Genomic DNA, 24,916 nt, shown 5'->3' on the forward strand with positions numbered 1-24,916 from the left:
TTCGATATTAGTTTTCCATAGTTCCTTCAGGATATGATTTCACTCTGTTCTTGCTTTTACTGCTCTTGAGAAATCTTTGCAGTTTAGTTGTCATTTCTTTCTAGGTAATTTGTTTATCCTTCTATTTTCTTTTAAGAATATTTTTAGTGTTTTGCTGTGTCTGAGTGATTTCTTTTTTAATTGGAGATCATTTTGATTCCTGAGTTTGAGGATATGGGGGCAGATATTTTTTCCTCTACCTTCCAGAGTCTAGAGCAAGAAGGACATATTCTTGTCTTTTCTTAGCTGGGGTTCTTTTTTTCCTTCCTTTTATGTAAAAGATTGTGGTATCCTCATCTCCAGCTCTTCAATTTGTGTGATCCCACAGCTTAACTACTATCCCTTTAAGGCCATTAAAAGCCAGGAGTCTTGGTTACGCATTTTGACAAATTCTTCCAAGGTAGCTGAAAGCTTTATTTTCCTGTGAGCTCAGCATTTGGAAGTATATTTATTTTATTTCATCCAGCATTTCTATATGTTTTATAAAGCTGAGGCTTTCAGGTTATTTGGGCCACTGTGTTGCCAGAAACAGAAGTCTCATCTCTTTTGTGTAATTTCTTTGATAATTTATTTCCTTTTTTCCACTTTATCCCTTTCTGGGTTTCCTTTTAGTTGGGCCTTATGGATTGATATTCTCATTTTCTTTTCTTTTTTGTTCTGCATGATGGGACATGTCCTTCCTTCCCTTTGTCCCCTTCTGCCTCACCATTCCTTTTCCTCCCTTCTTTCCTTTCTCCCTCCTTCCAACACTCCCTCCTTTCCTCTCTCTTTTATTTTGTTTTATTAATTTAATCCTTCATATTTTGTTGATTTTGCTCTTCGTTACTTGTTAGAAGCTTTCCTCAATTATTTTGTTAACTTTGGCCATCTATTCAAATAAAAGAGTGAAGAAATACAAAGTTGAGTGAGAACTCTTTGTCCATGGGGAGTTGTTAACTGTAGATCTCACCACAAGGTGACTGAGTGATTGTAGATCTTTCCCTATGGTGGACTCTACTAGTCTCCTGCCTGCCTGGCCTGTGTTATGGAAGCTGTTTGGGGAAGAGGGCCTGGGTTCACGGTTCAGCATGAAAATCTTCACTTAATCTTTTGGTGGTATGATACAACCCACAGCCCATATCTGAACCTGGTTTCTACATCCTGCTGGTTTAATTTCTTCGCAAGGTAAACCACTTGTCTCTTGCTGGGTCAGTTGTTTGGCTACATGGACGAAAGCTTCTGGGTGAACGCTGTTTTTTACTCCTTCAATCAGTCTTCCTGTTTTCAAACCATCCCAGACTCCTACCTTCAGGTGGCTCCAATTTTCCAGCCTTTCTGTTGTGCTTACTTCTGATTGGGTCCTGCACTCACCCACCCTCACATGCATAGGTTTGGGCACGCTCTGTTTTACTAAGCCAGTTACTGTTCAGCAGCCCTCTATCTAGCTTCATAGTCTCATAAACTGTTGTCTCTCCTCTCCTTGCTCCTTCTTTCTCTTGCTCCCTCTCCCCCCACTGTTTTTTTTGATGGGTTTATGTTTTCTTCTTTAGTCCTTGAGTGTCATTTTATTGAAGCTTCAGTTGAGCACGGATATAAAGCTATGTGCACATATTTAACAAGAAGTACCTTATAAATATATATATATATATTTTTTTAACTCTTTATTTTATTGAGATATATTCACATACCACGCAGTCGTACAAAACAAATCGTACATTTGATTGTTCACAGTACCATTACATAGTTGTACATTCATCACCTAAATCAATCCCTGACACCTTCATTAGCACACACACAAAAATAACAAGAATAATAATTAAAGTGAGAAAGAGCAATTGAAGTAAAAAAGAACACTGGGTACCTTTGTCTGTTTGTTTGTTTGTTTCCTTCCCCTATTTTTCTACTCATCCATCCATAAACTAGACAAAGTGGAGTGTGGTCCTTATGGCTTTCCCAATCCCATTGTCTCCCCTCATAAGCTACATTTTTATACAATCGTCTTCGAGATTCATGGGTTCTGGGTTGTAGTTTGATAGTTTCAGGTATCCACCACCAGCTACCCCAATTCTTTAGAACCTAAAAAGGGTTGTCTAAATTGTGCGTAAGAGTGCCCACCAGAGTGACCTCTCAGCTCATTTTGGAATCTGTCTGCCACTGAAGCTTATTTCATTTCCTTTCACATCCCTCTTTTGGTCAAGAAGATGTTCTCCGTCCCACGATGCCAGGTCTACATTCCTCCCTGGGAGTCATATTCCACGTTGCCAGGGAGATTCACTCCCCTGGGTATCTGATCCCACATAGTGGGGAGGGCAGTGATTTCACCTTTCAAGTTGTCTTAGCTAGAGAGAGAGGGCCACATCTGAGCAACAAAGAGGCATTTGGGAGGAGGCTCTTAGGCACAACTATAGGGAGGCCTAGCCTCTCCTTTGCAGCAACCGTCTTCCCAAGGGTAAAACCTATGGTAGAGGGCTCAACCCATCAAACCACCAGTCCCCTATGTCTGTGGTCATGTTAGCAACCATCGAGGTGGGGTAGGCGAATACCCCTGCATTCTCCACAGGCTCCTCAAGGGGGCACTACATATTTTTTTCCTTGTTTTTCTTTTTTTTTTTTTTTAACTTTCCTTTCTTTTTTAAATCAACTGTATGAAAAAAAAATAAAAAAAAAAAAACAAAAAACATGCAATAAAAGAACATTTCAAAGAGACCATAACAAGGGAGTAAGAAAAAGACAACTAACCTAAAATAATGAAAAATAGTATTCACTTAACAATAGTATTGTTATAAATTCAGGAATTTCTTCTGTCTTCCTTTTCAGTTAATGTTTTTCCCAGTGAAGAGGAGGAGGATAGGGATATATAGAAGGAATGTAGAAGGGCAACAAAAGATATAAAGTAAAGGAAAATCAGATTTGTTAACAGAAGTACTAGTGAGACTTTAATGAAGTAATAGCGCCATCTTCTGGGTTTTGAAAACATCTAAAACTGTGCTGTTTCTGTATTTAAATCTGAGAATTTCACATGCAGCTAACTTGCATTATGAGCCAGGTTTAGTGAATTTGTTCTTGTTCAGTTTTTCTGTATCCTGTTGTAGATGAAGACTTTTCTTAACACAAGTTTGATTACAACATAGTAATTATGTCTCTTCAAGCTCCCTAAGAGGATTTTATCTAAAATATTACAAAAAACCATCTATACGCTGTCTACAAGAGACCCACCCTGTACCCAAGGATGCAAATAGGTTGAAAATGAAAGGCTGGAAAAAGATATTCCATGAAAACAGTAGCCAGAAATGACCTGGGGTAGCTATACTAAGATTGGACAAAATAGACTTTAAATGCAAAGCTGTTATAAGAGACAACGAAGGAAATTATTTATTAATAAAAGAGGCAATTCACCAAGAAGAAATAACAGTCATAAATATTTATGCATCTATCCAGGGTGTCCCAAATACATGAGGCAAACACAGGCAAAACTGAAGGGAGAAATGGCCGTATCAACAATAATAGTTGGAGACTTCAAAACACTACTTTCATCAAAAGAAAACATTTAGACAGAATATCAATAAGGAAACAGAGAACTTGCTCCTGTCATCAAAAAGTTTGTATTCCACAATATTATTTTGAGCAGTATCCAATAATAGTTGGAAACTTTAGAACACCACTCACATCAATAGATAAAGCATCTAGACAGAGGATCAATAAGGAAACAGAAAACTTGAATAATATGATAAATGAACCACACCTAACAGGCATATACAGAACACTGCACCCCAAAACAGTGGGATATATATATACTTCTGAAGTGTTCATGGATCATTCTCCAAGATAGGCCACATGTTGGTCACAAAACAGGTCTTAATAAATTTAAAATGATTGAAATTATACACTTTCTCTGATCATAGTGGAATGAACTGTATAATGCACAAAATGTACTTTTCTGAATAAGGCCACAGTTTATTCCTAGATATTTGATGCTTTTAGCTGCTATTTTAAATAGAATTTTTTTCATGATTTTCTCCTCAGCTTACACTACTAATTTTGTATCTTGCTACTTTGCTGATCTCATTTATTAGTTCTAGTGACTTTGTTGTAGATTTTTTGGGACTTTCTAGGTATAGGATCATATTATCTGCAAATAGTAAAGTTTTACGTCTTCCTTTCCAATTTGGATCCCTTCTATTTCTTTTTCTTGTCTAATTGCTCTTGCTAGAATTTCTTGCACAATACTGAAAAACTCTGGTGACAGTGGGCATCCTTGTCTTGTTCCCGATATTGGAAAAGTTTCAGTCTCTGATTGAAACTGGATTGGTCACAACAGTTCTTACCACCCTTTCTATGGCAGTCTCCCCTTTTGTCCTCGCCCTGAGGGCCCTTTTGTATGTAACACTTCTCAGTGGCTCATTTTCCATGCTGGGTCTCTGCAGACTTTGGTTCCTGTGCCTGGATATGCATTTAGTTCTAACTTGCTGCTGTGAGTCACTCTACAGTCTCTGTCCACAGTGAGAGGGACCCGGGGATCCTGCCTCTGTGTGGCTTTTGAGCCACGTGCGACCCAGTGAGGGTGTGGGGAAATGGGAACTGACTGGCAGTCTGTCATGGACTCCTGCCTGAGATTTTTCTGTTTCTTTGATTCAGCATTTGTGGAGTCACTCTGCAGTCTCTGCCGTCCTCTAGAGTTCAGAGCAAGTGGCATTTGTCCTTTTATTCCCTAAACCTCCGGGGAGGCTTTTTGTTCAAGGGATGTTTATGAACCATGTTGATCGATCTTTCGTTACGCTGCTTCCACTCACTGTCTAGTGTCCTTTCCTGCTTCCACTCACTGTCTAGTGTCCTTTCCTTTCAGTACGAAAAACTCTCTTTTGCATTGCTGGTAGTGCCGTTCTAGTGGTGATGAACTCCCTCAGCTTTGAAAGAAGAGCTTGCTGGATTACAATTCTTGATTGGCAATTGTTTTCTTTCAGCACTTTAAATATTTTTTACCACTGTTTTCTTGCCTCCATGGTATCTGATGAGAAATTGGAACTTAATCTTATTGGGAGTCCCTTATACATAATGCATTCCTTTTCCCTTTCAGCTTTCAGAACTCTCTCCTCCTTGGCATTGGAACGTTTGATTACTAAGTGTCTGGGTGTGGTTCTCTTTGAGTTTATCCTGTTTGCACTTATTTGGGCATCTTGAATGTGCAGATTCATGTTGTTTGTTAAATTTGGGAAGTTTACTGTCATTTATCTTTAATATTCCTTCTGCCCTTTTTTCTCTTTCTTGTTCTTCTGAACTCCCATAATGCATATCTTGGTACACTTGATGGTGTCCCACAGGTCTCAGAGGCTCTGTTCTCTCTTTTTTGTTCTTTGTCTTTCTGCTCCTGAGCCTGACTCATTTCAGTTGTCTTGTGTTCAAGTTCTTCGATTCTTTCTTCTGATAGCTTCAATTTGCTGTTGAAACCATTTAGGGAATTTCTCATTTCAACTGTTGAAATCCTCTTGGGAATTTTTCATTTTAGGTATTATGGTCTTCAAGTCCAGTAGTTCTTTCTAGTTCCTTTTAAAATTTTCTATCCGTTGATATTTTCATACTGCTTATACACTGTTTTTTTCCTGATATCTTCTAGTTCTTTCTCTGTATTTTTCCCTCATCTTCTTGAGCATATTGAATTGAGATACGTTCACATATCCTACAATCATCCACAGTCTACAATCAGCTATTCACAATACCATCATATAGTTGTGTATTCCTCACCAAAATCAACTTTTGAACATTTTCCTTACTCCAAACCAAACAAAACAAAACAAAAGCACCCCAAACATTCCATTTCCCCCGTCCCACCCTATTTTTCATGTAGTTTTTGTCCCCATTTTTCTACTCATCTGTCCATACACTGGACAAAGGGAGTGTTAGCCGTGAGGTTTTCACAATCATACAGTCACACCAGGTAAGCTACATAGTTATGCAACCATTGAAGACCATTTTGCTTTGTTTTGTTTTGTTTTGTTTTGTTTAATTTACCCTTTTCTCTTTACTGGCTTAGAAAGATGATTGGTTAAATATAGCTTTCCAGGTCAGGCAGACTGCTGTGTGAAGACCATTTTTTAAAAGTCCTTGTTTGGTGCATCAACAGTCTGCTGTACTTTGTTGATGTTTTCTGGATTTTCATCCTTTATCTTTTTTATGGGCCATCATTTATTGTTTCTTTGTCTTGAAATCTTTTTGCACACTGTGTATTTTAATATTTTAGTGTTAACTCTGGGATTTAGTTTCTGAGCTGTCTATTCCTGAAATTTGTATAAGACAGGGATAAGACAGGGATTTTCTTGAATGCTAGGATGAATCAAAACAAACAAAACAAAGCAAAAACCACCTTTCACAATTTTTGCAGATTGGCTCTGTTTTGGATGGTGGTCTCCTTCTGATGTTAGCTCTTCTATCAAGAAGACTAGCCCAAGCCATGTGTGATGTGCAGGGACTTCTTTTAATAAGCTTGTGCCTACTAGTGTCCCTAGGAATTCCCATGTTTACAGCTTACAGGAATTCAAATAGCCCCTCTACTCCCTTTGAAATTGACTTCCACCCCTTGCTGGGTGCTCTGTTATTTGAGTTAATGTAGGTAGTTCTTTGGCCTAGGCCACTTATACCTAATTGTTTCTTATATACTGTTTTAATATCTTCAGTGTGCTTCTCTGCTTTCAGTACAAATTCCTATGTGTTCTTTTGTCCTTTTTTAATGAAGTTTCTTTCTTTCTTTCTTTTTTTTTTTTTTTTTTTTTTTTACCTTCCTCTTTCCCTACTGAGGGTAGGCACTGGTATTTCTTTTGGAATTTGTTTCTCTTTTACCTCTGTTTACAGGTAATTTGAAGATTGCTGCTCTTTCTCTCCAGTAATGCTAATATTGAAGGCATACGTCCTGTTTGTTCATTCTCTTTGTTTATTTTTTTGGCTGTTTAGGGAAGGTGAGGGTGAGATTTGGAATCATGCTACTTCCTTTATTCTCCAAATCTGGAATGGTTCAATAATCCTATTGTCAGATGATTTAATTTTATACTTGAAAAAGCCAAGAGAGTCAACTAAAACTTACTAAAAATAATAAGAGAATTCAGTTAGGTGGTAGGGTATAAAATTAATAAATAGAAATCTGTAACTTTCTTCTGTTAAAAACAACTTGGAATATATGATGGAGAACACCACCCAAAAGATAAAATACCTACCAATAGCGATAACAATAAGTGTGCAAAACCTATATAAGGAAAATTTAAAAGTACCATCCTGAAGGACATAGAAGTGGATTTCAATAAATGGAAAGATATACCGTTATCTTAGATAGGAAGACATATCATTATGAAGATACTAAATTTATAAATTTGGTTAATTTAGAGGAATTGACATGATCTAATAAAAACTCTAACAGGTTTTTATTATGGAACTAGAGAAGCATATTAGAAAATTAAAATGGTAAAATAGACTAGCAATGATTGATAAACTGCAAAGAACAACAAAATATGGCAAGCAGATACTATTTTAAAAACCAGTTGAATTGGTAATAAGCACACCTTAAAAAACTGGTGAGGCTGTGGAGAAATAGGTACAGTTGTACACTACTTACTAGTTGGAGTGCAAATTTTACATCATCTATAGCAATGTAGCAATGTTTTTCAAAATGGGTATGTGGTTAGATCAAACAGTTCCACATACAAAATTATATATGTTCGAGGTTATTCATTGATGCATTGTTTGTAATAGCAAAAGAGTGAAATCTCAAATTTCAATAGGAGGGAACTAGTCAAATAATTTCATACAGGTAATGGAATATTAAGCAGTTGTAAAGGGAATGAAGAAATCTTGGAATTGGGGAAAAGAGAAGGTAATGATATCAGTCCAGTATCAGATCTGTAGTAATAGGGTAAGATCTCAAACTGTATTGCTAAGTGTAAAAAAGCAAGGTACAAAACAATATATTCAGCTTTAAAAATTGGGAAACACAGATGTTTTTATATTCCTTGTGTATGCTTAAAGAAACCCGATGAAAGACACATAAGAAACATAAAGACTGTGGCTATCTGTGCAGATATATAAGTGGGGTAGGTCAGAAATAGGTAGATTGGGAACAACCCTGCGAGAATGACATTTCACCATACACCTTCTTATATTTTCTGGCATTTTCCCCATTTTCCATGTTAATATATTAACTATTAAACTAGTCAATTTAAAATGAAAAGTTACTAGGTGGTTTTTATTTTATTTTATTTTATTTTATTTTTTACTTTTATTTTGAAATACTTAAAAGCTCACAAGAAGTTGCAAAATTTGTGCTGAGAGGTGCCTTGTACCCATCACTCAACTTCCTCCAGTGGTAACATCTTACATAATTATAGAACATTACCCAAACCAGGAAATTGATAATTGCACAATACAGTTGCAGAAAACAATTATCTAGACTATAGACCTTACTTGGATTTCTTCAGTTTTTGTATGCATTCATTTTTTTGTATGTCTTTGTATATAGTTCTGTGACATTGTAGCACAAATATAGATTTATGCAACTACCACTGCACTTCATTTAAATGAAAATAATCAATTTTGCAGTATACCATTTTTGTAAAACTAAAAATAAAACAGCAAAGCTGTATTTTCTGTATGTAAGTACTCCTTTGACAATGCGTAGAATGAGCTCTCTGCAAGGATATTTACCAAACTAATAACAAGGAAGTTTATAAATGAGAATTGAGTAGTTCAGATGGGGGGGAGTTTTTTTTATCTGTATTGTTTGAATTTTTTACAGCTAGAATGCTTTGTATACCATCTGTAATTTAAAAAATTTAGAACATATGTAAGAACAAAAATTTCAATTATTTCTATTAATGGCACTGATCTGGAAGTGAGAATGATAGTGGAGATAGAGGAGTCAGGGATTGAGGAAGACCTGCTTTTTGTTGTATTTTCTTTTGTGCTGTTGATTTTTTTTATCATGTTTATGTATAATTTTTTTCATTGAAAGAGTTTTTGAATAATGCAAATCTCATTTTGGAGGCCTCTTCTATAGAACATCTTGAATCAAAGGGGCAGTATCAAAATAGTGGATATGACTTGTTTATATAACTTTTAATGTATACATTTACATATAAATATAATCTATACATGTATATGCACCTAGAAGTATATGTACAGATCCCATAATGTGGTTCTCTTTCAGTGGTAGAATTTAGGGTAATTTTTATTTTCTTATTTGTAGTCTTCTATACATTTAAATTATTTTACAATGAGCTTTTATATCATTTCCCACCCCCATCCCCCACCTCCACCAAAGGTTGTTTTAGAAGGAAGGAAAGAAAGAAAGAAATCTGTACCCTGCTTGAAATTTGAGAAAATTGATGGCAATTTTCATAGTTAATCTTTGGTTTAGTTAAAATTTCACTACCTGTGCCATATTCTGTGGAGTCTGATATAGGAGTTATGACTATTTTTGAATGTCAATATATAGTAGATGAAAAAAAAGATTAAGTAGATGGGGGGATTCATGGAAGTAAGATAGGTGTTCTTATGCTCTTGCCTTTTTTCTAGAAATGTTTTTAGGTAATTTAAAACTACATAATAGTTAATTTCTGTTTTTAAATATTCACAAATAATGCAAATTTCCCTTAATATATGTTTAAAAATTCCTTTAAAATGAAAAATGTTTGGAACATATTTTTTTATGATATCATGTATATGGTAACATCACGTTTATCTAGAATTTACTGTAAATTTTGGTTCTATATGACCTTGAACAAGTTATGTAAAGTCTCCCACTCAGTTTTGCCATCTATAAAATGGAGATTAAAATATTCTGTAGGGTTATTTTGAGAAATTACTTTGTAAATAACTTATGATGCTTATTATAAAATTGTTTTATTTTCATTAGAAGACTTTATTTGAATATAGAATATAATATTTGGATAAAGTGAAATGGTATTTTAAATGAGAATTAGAAATTGTGCTGTTTTATTCACAGATTGCCTCCTTTTGTTGGCTCCCCTTTTTGTCTTCTTAAATGCTTTGATTTGACAAATTGAATGTTTCATGTTTGCATAGTTCTTTGCATAGCATGTTGTCCATAAATTTACATTAATACCAAAATAGTATTTGAAAAATTCACCTAGCCTGTTGTGATGGATCAAGTAAGGATGAATCTTAACGTTTGCATTACTAATCCAAAACCTTGTTAATCTGAAAATGATATTTTGCTGAACAACATGTGCAACAGGTGATCTAATCCATGTAGTCATTGTGTATAAATGAATTAATGGTTTAAAATTTGACTTGCACTACTTAATAAAAGACCTTTCTGTTAGGTTCTTGGCAGGATCTTAAAATGTGATTCTGATCTAAATTTGAGTGATTTAATATTGCTTCTTCAGACAGGGGGCAGAAATTAAGTTTTCTCTCGGATTTTTGTTTTCAATAGTTAAGAAAAACCTAATGAATGTTGATGATCTATTAAAATAACAGAAAATGTGTTTGAAATGAAAGTAGCCCTTAGGTTTTATTGTAGAAGCATGTATAGGAACATATCATTAATCCAGTTTTTTCAGGGAATGAGAGAGGAATTCTGCTTCAGTGAATTTGCTCACTAAAATATAATTCTGAAGTTCATCTCCATCTCCCCTCAGTATTACACTGCCAGTTGACAATTGCTTTGTCAATATACTCATCTATAACAGTGCCTAACCCACTTACTACCTATTATCACATCCTTCCTGCTTAGAATAATTGGTTTCAAACATGAAAATCAAAATAACTGAATTTACTAAGAATTTTACGTTGAATAAAAGCAGTAAGAGGAGAGAAGGTCTGGCCTGAGAACTTGAGTTACTGGCTAGTACAGGGGTTTTGTGAAAGCTAATTTGACAGATGGGGATATTTTTTGCTTATTTTTGAGTTTAGAGTTTTGTTCGAATGGATTAAAGTTGTTTCATTGTTAGATAAATGGATTAAGGGTGGTGAATTTAAACTTATCTGGCATAGTGAAGAAATGAATGAGCATTTCAGTTACTAAGAGTTACAGAATATAGCTGATATTGTTGATTTTTAAAGAAATAGAATCTATTTATATATATATATATGTATATATATAATTTTTGTTTAATCTTTGGTGAACATAATTTAATATCTTTTTGGCTCAGGTGCTGTGGCTCCCTGCTTAAAGCCTTTCAGAGGCTTCCCACTAATCTGATTTTAAAAAAATTAATGTTCATGCTTCCAATCTCATCTCTCATCAGTCTTCCTCTTGCTCTTTGTTTTCAGGTCCACAGACCTTCCTTCAGTTCCTGGAACGTACCACATGTTTTCTTCTTCTGAATTTTCCCTTATGCTGCTCTCTTGGCTGGAGTGTATCCCTTCTTCTTGCCCTCAGCAATGTGGGAAGTCCTCATCCAGTCAGTTGGAAGTTTTAAAAGTCAGAACCAAGGATTTCAGAAGTCAGAAAGAGTAACTTTTTGTTTTGTTTTGTTTTTGGTGAATTCAGCTCAAACTTCACTTTCTCAGAGAAGTCTTCTAGAGTTCAAGTCCCTTATTTTATGTGCTTCCTTTGCACCTTTTTTATCTCCACCATAGTATTTGTAATAATTGTCATTAAATAGTTAATTTAAAAAATCCTTGTTTAATGCTGGCCTTCAGAGTTAAAATGTAGGCTTGATGAAGGCAGGAACTGTGTCTGTTTACCATAGTATCTTGAATGTTCAGCATAGTGCAATAGGCGATCAAGAATATTTATTGAATAAGTAAATGAATGAATAGTGCTCAGAAAAAATTATTCATTTTTCTTTGCACATATGTAGAGTACTCTGTTCAAACATTGTTTACAATATTAACCAGTTTTTATTATTGCAGATAGTCCTGGATAAAGGCTTATGTAAATCTGGAATTTTTAAATTTCAATTTTAAAATGTGAGCAATGAACCTAAAAATAATTATGTTTCTCCTCTCTTTTTTAAAAGTATAAATTGCCAATGGTTTTATGGGAGAGCAGCTTTTAGGAGAAAGTATTTTAAAAATTTATTTTTGTCTACTCATTTTTACCTTAAAAATCAGTGAAAATAAATGTACCTTTTATATAAAAATATTTTTCCATAATAATTTTCTTTTAAATTAATGACCACAAATATAATACTGACTCCAAAAAAATACTTTGCTCATGATAGGAAAGTGACACTCAATTCTGCTGTATAACTTATGTACATTTTCATGTGCATGAATGTGTTAAGTGTTATGTCTTTTAATTTTCTGCTCCAAGTCATATGAGATAAGATTAATATGTAACATTAAATGATGAAAGGAAATAAAATATTGAGTAAATAATTCATTTAATAAGTATTTCTTGAGCTCCCACAATGTGCCAGGCACTGGATATATAATAACAGATGAAATATACAGGGTCCCTGCCCTCATGGAATTTACACTTTAGTTGGGGAGACTGACCACACTCTGATTATCACATAAATAAATGTATGATGACAAACTGATGTGTACTATGGAAGGATAAAGTAGGAGAGCATTAAGTAGCAGGAAAGGGATGGTTTTCCCTGGGGAAGTGACATTTGAGAAGAAATTTGAAGGAGGAGGAGTTACCCAGGTGAAAGGGTCAAGCAGAGAGAATGGCGTTTGCAGAGGCCCTGAGGCGCAGGTACGTGTTTTTGAGGAAGTGACATAAGGTGAGATTTTAGACCACTGTGATGGCTATTAATTTCATGTGTCAACTTGGCTAGGTTATGGTGTCCAGTTTGGTCAAGCAAGCACTGGCCTCATTGTTACTGTGAGGGTATTTTGTAGATGGATTTGCATCTATAATCAGTTGATTGCATCTGTGGCTAATTGCAGCTCCAACCAATAGGAGATTGCCCTCAGCAATGTGGGGAGTCCTCATCCAGTCAGTTGGAGGTTTTAAAAGTCAAAATCAAGGATTTCAGAAGTTAGAAAGAATGACTGCCTCCACTTCAGTTAGTCAGTTTCTCCTGGGGATTTCACCTCTACTTTCATTGGAGTTTTCTAGATTTCAGCCTGCCCTACAGGCTTCAGATGGGTGGCCAGATTTCAGAATCATCTTTATCAGAGTTTCCAGCTTGCAGAATTTTGCCCTGCAGAATTCAGACTTTCCACTCTCCACAGTTGTGTGGGCCAATTCCTATAATAAATCTCTTAATATATCTCCTGTTAGTTCTGTTGTTCTGTTTCTCTGGAGAACCCTGACTTAACACAACCACGTTAAGGATTTGAGTTATTAAAATGTGATCACCATCACCAGTTTAGAATATATGAACTCTAAATGTCCTTTATTAGGGGATAGTGAAATAAATTATGGTATCATTATTTAAAGGAATACTATTTAGTTGTAAAACAATGAATGAGGAAGTCTGTTGTCTACTCAAAAGATAAAGAAAATTTCAATTGAATATTGAAATTAAAAAAAAAAAATAGGACATTTAACGGACCCAACTGGATGATGTTTGCTTTGTCATATATGAAATTTTGAAGGATTCTTTTGGTATAGTAAGTTATCCTTTTATGTAGATTTATTGTAATAGTAATTACATCTCCTTTTGTAGTAATATTTTGAGGGTATATTTATTGTATCTCAAGTCAGCTACATTTCATAAGATAGCAGAGTAGTTAAGAATTTGGCTGCTGGTCTGAAATTCTGGATTCATGCGTTGTCATTACCTTTTACATTGCTGGCTAATTAGGCAAATCATTTCACCTCTCTAAAGCTCAGTTTTGTCATCTGTAAAATGAAGGCATTTATAGTACCTGATGTAGTTGTGGTGAGAAATAAACGAGATCCTATATGTAAAGCAGTTAGGAGAGTGCCCAGATATGGCAATCAGCTAAAAAAGTTATATTCTTTCATTTTCTAGGGAAATATCTTGTAATTAATGCTACATATCAAATGTTGACCTACACAGAATACTGGATGAAGTTATGCCAAAAAGCTACTGTAGTTGCCCCTGAGAGTTCTTGTTTTATGGTATTGTGTATTTTGCAGACTTTGGCTCAGAAGCAGTTATTTAAAATTAGCAATGTCTGCCATTTAAATATGCTGCCTTTCTGAAATTTAATTTTTAGTACCATTTTTTTCAGCAGTGTTAGAAAGTCTGATTCAAGTGATGCTACTGTTTAATTATACAAATTTATCCATACTTATTCTTGCTTTTTCCTGATGTTTTGATTAATATTGTACTATTTCAAGAGGATATGTGGCCAGAATTGCTATATTCTGATTGGAGTGGGAAAAGGGCCTGAATTTTGAGACCATCAGTGGGAGTTGCATTGTCTGAAACCGACAGGAGTTCATGGCAGATGGTGAGGTTGCAAAGATTGACTTTTTGAGCCTGACACAATGTGTTCATGAAGCTGGAAGAAGAAATCTGACTTTTTTTTTAACCTACAGGATTGTTGGTGACAGGAAGACATATGCAATTGTTGAGTCTGGTTAAAGCATAATGCCTCAGTGCACATGACTGATTCATCTTTGATAATTACCAGTACTGTGAAAGATGGTAACTTAAAATGTTCAGTGTCACATTTATTTACTTTCTAGACACTTTTGACAGTTTGTCATAATTTGCAAATAATATTTAAAGACAATGTAAAAGAAATATAAAAGCTTTAAAAATACTTAGAGATGTATGGGTTTTTTTTGAGGTGTGTGTTTTTTTAGTTAAAAGTTTAGAAGCTATGGGAAGATTTAGGCTGTATATATGTTTCCACAATTGAAAAAAAAAAAGACAGTCTAAATAGATGACAATTAAATGCCAAGGATGATCCTGATGGGATCTGAGGATGGAGGAGAGGAGGCTCAAAGGGACACAGATGGGACATAAGAAAAAAAGAAGGAAATATAGAATGTAAGCTTTGTATCAATGTTGAATTTCTTGAACTTCTTAGCTGTGCTTAATGGGATTGCATAAAAGAATGTTCTTGTTCATGGGGAATGTATATGTGAATTATATTCTTTGTTCAAAGATGTGTGCCGCTTGCTCTCTTGTGTTCAGAGGACAGAGCAATAGATGATGGATGATAGGGAGAGAGGGAGGGAAAGAAAGAAACGGTGGTGTGACAGGATGTTAAAGTTGGTGGATCAGGGTATCGGGGGAGGGGGGTCAGGGTATGCTGGAGTTTTGTGATGGGGTTTGTATTGTTTTTGCTGTATTGTTTGTACTGTTCCTGTAAGTTTGAATTTATTTCAAAACAAAATTAAAAAAAAAGTTTATAAGCTATTGCTCAAAAGCAATACAACTACTTTTAATCAGTTTTTGATTGAAAGACAGAGGTCTCTATATCACAATCCTAATTCTTTTTTTTTCAATGTTCTATCAAATACATATATTTTGCAAAGGATTACAACAGCCAATGAATTCACTAATGATGCAAAGAGTTTATATCCTCCCAGACTGGCAGATAAACGCAAATACATTCTCTAAGCACAAAGCTTATATCCACAAATACCTTTTTGCTTGAAGACAAAATTTCAATTAATGATCATAATGGGAATTTAGTTATTTAATGCAACCACTAATCTAATGTTGCCAATAAAATCTAAGCAGTTATATCACAAAACCAGGGTTATGTTCAGTGGATATGCATCAATAATCTATACAACTTAACATTATACCAAAGAAAGGAATTGAATTCAAAGTTTCCCTCACTTTTTGGTGGTTTTCAAATACCATGGCACAGCTTACCAAAAAAACTGTAAAAACAGATTTTAAATATTTTCACTAAAATGGTAAAAAATTGAATAAGCCTTTGAAGTTTTCATACTGGGCTGAAGATTTAAAACATTAAGCTGGCCCAAATCTGTCAAAATTGGCAGACAAATATTTACAATGACTAGATAGGCTTTAGTTACAATGATACTGGAGGACTAGTCCCTCCCATCAAAAACCCTTTAGGGGTTAATTTTCAGTGCAAACATATATATGTAAATACTGTGGTAATGTAAACTTAGAAACATACCATTAGTATCAGGCTAGAGATGAAAAATAATACACAAGTCAGTCTTAACTGACCTGCCAGGATAAAGCCCTCTGGCTCCCAAATACCCAAGAGTGTTTCCCCCATCCTCTCCACATAAAATTAAATTAAGAATAATCGAATGACTTTACCCTACGGCTTGGCATTCTTCTACAGATTATCTTTTACTACATATCAAGGCAAGGGTCAAGCTCTGTTAACCTCCTTCTCTCTAGAGTATAACCAAAAGAGCACCAAATTTATAAACTGATATGGCAACCCAAAATGCTGAACACACTTTTGAAACAGAAGCAAAACTTTTTTTCCCATTGTTACTTCTGTGTATCATGTTATTCTTGAAACTTTTGTGGCTCCCAATAAGAAATGAATAGGGAAGCTGTGAACACATCTTGTACTTTTCATCAAGGCTAAAGTGCAAATCTCCATATCTCTGGTATTTTAAGAGGCAAAAACATCAACACATAATTAAGGAACTGAAGTGACAATAGAATACAATAATAAAAAAAAAGACCTCTTTAGGTACACATATGATGACTACATAAAACCAATTTAATTTTTCTCCAGTGAAATCTGTAAATGAATGTTTGGATGCTCTTCCCCAGGACCAGAAATTCCAAAATGATTACAAGAAAAAATGGGAAAAAGTAACATTGCGTGACAATGGAGATAAGTTCAGAAAGAACCTCTTTTTAAAATGAGATAGAAATAGAAAGAAAGAAAGAAAGAAAGAAAGAAAATACCATGAAATTAATAATCCTATGAGAATTGTTTTAAAGCACAGTAAATTTGAGCCTTGGTCTTCATTTAGATACTATAATTTATATAAAAACTATAAATATATAAGACTCTGGAGGGAAAAAGTCACAATACATATTAGTTAACATTCTGTAGGCCTAAAAAACTTATTTTTAAGGGCACAGGGAAAAGGATGGCAAACTAATTTTCACTTAAGAAAAAAGAACTATGAAAAATTCCTGGGTCAGAAGGAGGTTCTAAATAGAACCACAGTCTGAAAATACACAACTCAGATTTTTTTTTTAAAGGAAAGAAAAAGTACAGAATACTTGCAGTCTCTTCCAAAAAGAAAATCTTAAATTAAAAGGAAAAGACTCTAATAGTGTAAACGAGTCTGGCTCAGAAAGAAAACTGAACAATATATCCAAAATTCTGTCCATAAAAGTAATGACGGTACATCTTTAATATTAAAGAAATAGGCTATAAAAAAGTTCAGTCTCAGAATTGTTTTTGGGAAACACTTATTTGTGCTCCCTTGTGGGTGTGTAATAAAGTTCCATGGGTTTGTTCACTTTCAATACTTCTCACTGACCAATTCCAAAGAAAAAAAGCTATTTAATAATACAGTGAACTAGCCATTGGCTGTTGCTGTGTAAATAGTATAGTGCTTCTCACTGGCTGTATCAAGGTTCATCTGGTTTGATTTTCCTTTGTTCGAAGTTCTTCTAAAGCTAACCTCACAGCCAAATATTTGGATAAGTGATCAACAGTGGCATTGCCTAAAGTCTTTTGTATCTTGTCTGCACACTGTCATCTTTTTCCGTAAGTGTGGGATGAGGCCTGAATACTAATTCAGTTTCACTGGCACCATCCATTACTGGATCAGTTGAAACTGTTGCATTGTTATTTTCAAGTTCAAGCCCAGAATCATCAGATGTTTTGGTCCATTTGTTTCTAGGTCCTGCTTCCTGATTGCTATGTGTGGATGCATTACTACAGTGAGAACTGTCACCATTATCTTCTGCTTCACTGCCATTTTCCATCTGTTGTTTCTTGCCTCCCTGTAGTCTGTTCATGGCTTGTGTCTTCAGTCCTTCCTCAGTGCTGTGACTGAGTGCTTGCTGATTATTGTGCTTGTTGATCCTGGCTAATACTCTTTCTTGATGAGCGTCGTATTCAGTTGGATAAATTTTGCAGATGAGTGCATCAAAGTTTGGTTCTGGCCTTAGTGATCTTTTGGAAACTAGCTTTTTCCAACAGGTGGGACATTCTTTGTTGCCTCTTCTGAGGGCTATGATAATTCAGTCTGCACAAAAACGATGTAAATACTCCTTTGTAGTCATGGTGTTCTTCAATGTATCCAAAAAAATTGGGCACATTAATTCACTGTGTAGACTTCGAGGTGAAACCACAGTTTCCAGGCCATCCGTTAGCGTCTCCTACAAAACGAGGTCGTCAGGGCTAAATGAATCCTAAGAATTCTTCCATCTTCAAAAATTATACCATCTTGATCATAAATTATATATTCCATGCTGAGGTGTTCACTGTAATTCATATAAACTGAGTTCCCATGTTTTTCTTAATGGTTGAGTATCATTTGTCTGCACAGCCTGAGAAACTGCAGTTCCTGCCCCAGCCCGGGATCCGCTGGTCGCGGCCGGAGCGAGACTCTGGTGTAAGTCACTGTGGCCGCCGCCGCTGCCGCGCAATATGGAGAGTCTTGGCTTCTGCTGCGGAGCTCGGGAAATAGCACAGGGGCCCTTCAATATTCATGAGAGACCCAGGGGAGGCCGGCATGGCCGGCGCTGCGAGGAGGGCCTATTTCTTTTTGATAATGTTTATCTAAATGTTATTCTGTTCCATTAAAATTACATTTGGAGTTTTGTTATGTACTGTCTTTTATCTACTGTGGTGTCCCTGGTGCCTGGATGGTCAGATGTTGCACATAGAGGCTGTTCAGTATTTGCTAAATGAATGAGTAAATGAATGAATAATTGAAGTTACTGCTTTTTCTTATTAATTTTAGAAGCATTTTTTAACCACAGTTAAACACTTTTCTTTTTTCTGTTTTAAAATTAGATTTACTTGAGCTATTTCTACCTCTACCATGTATGAAGGATTTTTTTTTTTAAGGAAGAATCCTTAATTTGTCATGAGAAATCAGTGAACTTTTCCCCCCATACTGAGTACTTATCTTGTGCTACTCAGAGTCCTAATAATTTTACATGTATGTCTCATTTAATAAAGTGGATATACTATTACCTATTTTGCAGATGAAGAAATAGAAACACAAGGACATTAAGGAAATTTGTTTAAGAAACCCATGCACTTTGGCTCTATTCCAAACGTTTTTCATTTAGATAACATTTAGAGGTTCTAGTTTGTGCTGAACTCTGGTGAGTACATAGATACAAAGGGAAAATTAAACAAAATTGTGCTTCTTTCTGTCAAGCTCATTAATGTGGCTAAGTAGTATTTTTATTGGTAGCCTTTTGCTGTAGAGTGCTGAAATAGTAGTACTCTGTTAATTTCTGTTTTATTTGTGGAAATAACTCAAGAGTCCAACTCAATAGCCTAGTGCTTTGTCCTTAAGGAATATTACACAGTATTGAGTACTGAACCTAGTAATGAAGCAGATGCACAGAGACAAGCAGCTGTAGCTGTCACAACCATGCTCTGAGTACCAAAAAACAAAGAAACATGGATAAAGGAAAAGCAGACACATAGCCCAACAATGTCAGCTTATAAGTTATTGGCCAAAATTATGTCATATGGTCAGCCATTCTGGGAAGGAGGCTGATAAATGTAGGTTTTTGTAGTTGGGTACAATACCATCTTCAACTTCCCCTCTGGAAGAAGGGGCAAATGATACTGCATATGCAACAGCGTCTGCCTTGATTATCTAGTAGGTTTCTAAAAGTTAATATGTTCAAACCATATTTTGTATGGTAGAGACTTCATTTTTGTTATAACTGTAGTAGGTCATAAGGTAATCTTAAAAATATTTAAGAATGAACTTTTTAATGGTTAGGAGTATTCAGAATTTTTATGCATAAACTGGAGGGCAGTTGGCACATTGACTTGGTGGATCTGATGATTTTCACTTGAACTGTGTCTAACTTACTCCAGTATATCCGTAAAAAACTCAGTATACCTGTTTTTCAGGTGAGGATGCTGAAACTCAGAGAGGTTAAGTCACTTGTTCAAGGTCACACAACTGATAACTGTCAGAGCTGGAACTGAGCCTAAATTAAAAAAAAAAAAAAGAGAAGAAAATCCGTGCTTCTTCCACTGCACCACACTGTTGCTGCTTTCTTGGATGCTGTGCTGGTTTGGATGTATTATGTCCCCCAAAATGCCATGTTCTTTATTGCAGTCTTGTGGGGTCAGAGGTATTAGTGTTGATTAGGTTGGAATCATTGGATTAAGTTGTTTCCATTGAGATGTGATCCACACAACTGTAGGTGATAACTCTGATTGGATTATTTCTATGGAGGTGTGGCCCTGCCCATTCAGTCACTGGAGCCCTATAAGTGCTCAGACAGAAGGAGCTCAGTGCTGTAGCCAAAAGGGACACTTTGAAGAATGCACAGGATCTGAGAGAGTAGCTGGGACACAGATCCCAGTAGATCCCAGGCACGTGCCTTCCCAGCTAACAGAGGTTTCCTGGACGCCTTGGTATGGTGAAGATACGCTTGTTGACACTTTTATGGCCTTAAGAGTGTGACTTTGTAGCCACATAAACCCCCTTTACAAAAGCCAAACCATTTCTGGTAATTTGCAAAACAACAGCATTAGCAAACCGGAACAGGTGCCTACTTCTTGTAAGACACTTATAACCAGGTTGTTGTTTTTTTGAATTTTTTTTCAATTTTATTAATTTATGATTTTATCTTTATTTCTTTTATTCTTCTTTCTTTGAGTTCCCACTGTTCCACTTTTAAAGTGTCTTAAATTGATCACTTAACTGATTATTTTCAGTATTTATTTTTAGTTTTAATGAATGCAAATAAATATCAATTAACCCTAAGTACTGTATCAGCTGCACTTGACAAGTTTTCAGATATAGTATTTTCATTGTAATTCAGTTCTAAATATTTCAGATTTCTTCTTTAATTCATGGGTTGTTTAAGTGATACTACAGTTTTCTAATTATATGACTTTTAAACTTTTAAATAGTTGCTTTCTAGTTTAATTGCATTGTGGTCAGAAAACATTATCTGGATAATATTGACTCTGAAATTTGTTGGTAGTTCCTTTGTGATATCTTATGTGGTCAGATTTTGTAAATATTTGGTACAGAGTTCCATATTCTATATAAATGTGTTAGTTCAAACTTGGTTAAAATATTATTCTTCAAAGTGTAGTACTTATATTTTAGTCTTAAATTCCTGGTTTGAATGTGACAGTTTGGTGAATGAATATCATGGACTTGTTCTTTACTGTTTATCTCATATTTAAATTTATATCATTGACGATAACGTAATAAACAATTAATAAATGTAAAACAGTTCTAATGTAGGAACTTGACTTTCAGACTTCACTTTCAGATTAGGTCATGATAGATATTGTGAACAAATTTGCAGCTAGAGTGAGAATGTGGAAATTATAGTTGTGGTTCAGGTCTTACCTGGATTTTTAAAATTTATATGTTCTAGTTTGCTAATGCTGCTGGAATGCAAAACACCAGAGGTGGATTGGCTTTTATAAAAGGGGGTTTATTTGGTTACACAGTTATAGTCTTAAGGCCATAAGGTGTCCAAGGTAACACAGCAGCAATCGAGTACCTTCACTGGAGGATGGCCAATGATGTTTGGAAAACCTCTGTTAGCTGGGAAAGCATGTGGCTGGCGTCTGCTCCAAAGTTCTGGTTTCAAAATGGCTTTCTCCCAGGACGTTCCTCTCTAGGCTGCAGTTCCTCAAAAATGTCACTCTTAGTTTCACTTGGGGTATTTGTCCTTTCTTAGCTTCTCCAGAGCAAAAGTCTGCTTTCAAAGGCCATCTCCAAAATGTCTCTGTAAGCTGGAGCTCCTCTCTCAGTTCTAGTGCATTCTTCAAAGTGTCCCTTTTGGCTGTAGCTCTTCTTCAAAATGTCACTCTCAGCTGCAGTGAGTTCCTTCCGTTTGTCAGCTCATTTATATGGCTCCAGTAATTTAATTCAGACCCACCCTGAATGGGCGGGCCAACACCTCCATGGAAATTATCCAATCAGAGTCATCATCCACAGTTGGGTGGGGCACATCTCCATGGAAACACTCGAAGAATTACAATCTAATTAACACTGATAGGTCTGTCCACACAAGATTACATCAAAGATATTGGCGTTTGGGGGACACAACACATCCAAACTGGCACATATGTTTTCCTTATCATTGAAAAATTACAAACTCAGTGTTTTATTGAAAAGTTAAAAACTTCCTTATTTTTTTTTCCACAAAATTTTACTTGTAGATTGAAAATTTAGCATACAAGGTGGACATTTGTAGCCCCCATTTCTTCAAGCCCCATTATTTATGACCTTTTAAAAATGGTTTTATTTTATTCTTTCCCTTGAATGTCTTATTGAAGTTTTAATTTTGGAATAATTTTGAAATCATAGAAAAGTTGCAAAAACAGTAAACTTCTAAATATCCTTTACCCAGATTTACCAATTGCAAACATTTTGCCACATATGCTTTATCATTCTTCTTTTCTTTATGATAAACAGGTAGTATTTTTTTTTTCATTGTTTGAGAGTAAGTTGCTTGTCCTCTACCCATAACTTTTGTTTTGTATTTTTTTCTAAGAATAAAGACATTCGCCTAAAAAACAAAACAAAAATCAGTGTACTGACTAAAATCAGGCAATGTAACATTTTTATAACATTATTATATAGTCTGTGGACCTTATTTAGATTCCTCCAATTTCCCCAGTAATGGCCTTCACAGCAGTTATTTTTTCTGGTCCAGTGTTCAGTCTGTGATCAGGCATGGAATCTAGTTTTTGTGTGTCTTTATTCCTTTTTAATCTGGGATATTTTCTTAGCTTTTCTTTATCTTTAATGACACAAACATTTTTGAGGAGTTCAGGCCATTATTTTTGTAGAATATTTCTCAATTTGGATTTCTCTGGTATTTCTTCATTAGATTTAGATTAGGCATTTTGGGCAGAAATACCTCAGAAGTGATATTATCTCCTCGGTGCTCTTGAGGAGATGTGTGATGTTGATTTGTCCCATTATTTGTGATCATTTGGTAGCTATGATTGCTTGGCCATAGTGGTGCATACTAAGTTTCTTCACTGTGAAATTTGATTAAAAGGCTATTTGTGGGGATATACTTTGAGACTTATGTAAAAATACCCTGTTCCGCGCCAAATTTTTATCACCTAGTTTTAGCAACCATTGATGATTCTTGCCTAATCAATAAGAATTTTGATGGCTACAAAATGGTGGTTTTCTATCTGTGTCAGTCCTTTATATTTATTAGTTGGCATTCTGCTGCGAAGAAGAGCCTTCTCTTCTCCGTTTATTTATTTATATCTGTATGGACTCCTGGATTATTAGTTTATCCACTGGTTTAAATCCAGAGGTATCCAAGGGTTTTAGTTTCCTGGCTGCTAAAACAGACACTAAACAATGGTTTCACTTAACAACAGGAATTTATTGGCTCACAGTTTCAGAGGCTAGAAGACTTGCTTCCTGTGATATCTCTGGCTGGCCAGCAATCTTTTGGGTTCCTTGGCTTTTCCATCATATGGCAATGCATATTATGGCGACTTCTTTCTCTTCGGATTCCTTTGACTTCCAGCTTCTGGCTGCTCCCCATGGCTTTTTCCTCGGTGTCCAATTTCCTTTGCTTGTAAGGACTTCAGCCATATTAGATTAAGGCCCACCCTCATTCAGTTGGGGCACACCTCAACTAATAACACCTTCAAAGTTTCTATTTCAAATGGGTTCATACCCACAGGACCAGGGGTTGGGATCTGAACATACCTTTTGTGAGGGACATGATTCAATTCCCAAAAGTCTGCCCTCTGGACCCCCAAAAGACAAGTTCTTCTCACATGTAAAATACATTCATTCCAGCATAACATCCCCAAAACTTTAAGCTATTTTAGAACCATGCTAAATACAAAGTCTCATTAAAATAACTTGTGAATGTAGTCATCCTAGGGCAAAATTCCTCCCTGTGATAGACCCGTGAAACCTAGAAAACAAGTTCTCTGCTTCTAGTATGGAGGAACAGGCATAGGATAAACATTCTCATTCCAAGCGGGAAAAATTGGAAGGAAAAGAGGGGTCATGGGTTCCAAAAAAGTCTAAACCCCAGTAGGGAAAACCCCATTAGATTTCAAGGTCCGATTCATCTGTGGATTCATTTTTGTCCTCCATGCTTGATAAAACAGCAGTCCCACCCGTTCCAGGAGATTGGACAGAGCCATGTTCTCCCCAAACACTGTTGTGAAGGCCCCCTTAACTCTGAGCATCGGAATGGTGGTACTTTTCCTGAACAACGGGACAAGGCCTGCCTCTCTAAGTGCCAGGGCAGAGGGCCTGCTTCCTTCAAGCACAGGGGCTGACCCATGCTTTCCACACATGTGGGTGGCCTACTTTCTTGGCCCAAGATATCTTCAGCCCAGACCTCAGCTTCCATGGTTTTGCCCATGAAGTATTCTTCCTTCAGTTCATTCCTTCTCTGTCCCTTTTGCAAAAACTAGCTTTGTGTGCAGTTCAAGTGTATACAAATCATTAGACGATAGAACTTCCCATAGATCCTTCCTGGATAACTGCATTTCCAATCCTGACTTCCATTGAAAAGGTTGACTGGATCCATGTTCAGTCCCACCCTCTCTAGTAAAGGATTAAACCCTCACATGGAGGGTTCTCTGGGGCTTCACTTCCCAGAGGATCAGGGACGTTTCTGATAGAGCTGCTTCTAGCTCTAGTCTTAGAGCACACTAGCTGGATAGACCAAGAATTTTCCAAATTATTAATTACTGGTTTCCTTGTGCTTAACGTATCAATCCTCAGTTTGTCTCTTTCCTCTCTCATTTCACTATAGGCTGCAAGAAGAAACCAGGCTGTACCTTTTACTCTTAACTTGGAAATCTCTGTGAAATATCCAAGTTCATCACATTCAGATTCTGCCTTTCATCCACATCGGAAAACAATTTTTGTTTTATA

General features: G+C 35.8%; 1 protein-coding gene and 1 pseudogene across 5 annotated transcripts in view; one reads left to right on the forward strand and one right to left on the reverse strand.

The window, feature by feature from the left end:
- Positions 1-24,916, forward strand: part of TFDP2 (transcription factor Dp-2) — a 366,930-nt gene that overhangs the window by 59,405 nt on the left and 282,609 nt on the right. The window lies entirely within an intron of this gene.
- Positions 17,274-24,330, reverse strand: LOC119526156 (annotated as a pseudogene).

The sequence above is a fragment of the Choloepus didactylus genome, chromosome 1 (assembly GCF_015220235.1).
Source record: "Choloepus didactylus isolate mChoDid1 chromosome 1, mChoDid1.pri, whole genome shotgun sequence".
NCBI lineage: Eukaryota > Metazoa > Chordata > Mammalia > Pilosa > Megalonychidae > Choloepus > Choloepus didactylus.